General features: G+C 22.5%; 1 non-coding gene across 1 annotated transcript, besides 2 other annotated features; it reads right to left on the bottom strand.

Moving 5' to 3' along the window:
- Positions 1-414: 414 nt before the first annotated feature.
- Positions 415-497, bottom strand: EHI_163010. Its single transcript has one exon. It is a non-coding gene; the product is annotated as a tRNA-Ile (tRNA).
- A 56-nt stretch (positions 498-553) lies between these two features.
- Positions 554-692: a repeat region.
- Positions 693-851: 159 nt separating this feature from the next.
- Positions 852-1016: a repeat region.

Here is a 1016-nt window from a genome sequence, read left to right on the forward strand (position 1 = left end):
GATTTTGATATTTATTTTTATTTGTAACTAATTAGTAAAGTAATAAATAAAAAATTATAGACTTAAAGACTTATATTAAATATAGATTAATTATAATGATAATTAAAAATATTTTTGAAGTTAATTGTTCTGATTATTTCTTAATACACCAACTTGGAACAATAACGCTAAGTATAATAATGAAAAGTATATTCTTTAATTTATTTATCTATACAATATGACTAATTTTATGATTATTACTTCTTCATTATTAATAAGTTTTTATCATTAATTAATTCGAAGCCATTGTTAAGTTGATTAATCCTTATACATTTGTAAATTATAATATTCTCATTTGATAGTTAATTATGTTTTGATTGTATTTAAATTTGATAATTTTAATTAAGAAAATAAATAAAAAAAAGAAAAAGAAAATGGTCCCGGCGGGGATCGAACCCGCGACCCTCGCATTTCTCTTTCCTATAAGTACGATGCACTACCGACTGTGCTACGGGGCCTTCTTCTTTTTATTCTTCTATTTTATTATTATTTTTTATTTACCTAATTTAAACACAGACCCAAAGACGATTCAGAAGCACCACACAAATATTAAAATATTTCCTATTTTCGAATCGTCTGTCTTCTGGTCATGATATTGCTTTTGGTGAGACTATGAATATTCAAAACTAATCGATTATTACTACTATTCATTATGATATATGTCTAATTATTTATTATGATGGTAATAATTATTTATCAACATGAATGTACATTTATTAATGACCGTTTTGAGTTGAATATATTGAGTGTTATCAAGAAAAATGTTTCTTATGTAGTTGTTGATATTTAGTGAGATAAAATATAGGCATATTGTTAATGATATATTCAATATAAAATAATAAAATAAACAATAAAGAGTTTTAATATTCATTAAAATTAAAATAAAAATCAGATAACAACTTAATTGATGACTATTTAATTCGAGCAAGTTTGAAAAATATTTCAATAGAAATAAAATATGTTGAAGAAACTAATTC

This window comes from Entamoeba histolytica, genomic scaffold (genome assembly GCF_000208925.1).
Source record: "Entamoeba histolytica HM-1:IMSS scf_1104750518761 genomic scaffold, whole genome shotgun sequence".
NCBI classification, from domain to species: domain Eukaryota; phylum Evosea; order Mastigamoebida; family Endamoebidae; genus Entamoeba; species Entamoeba histolytica.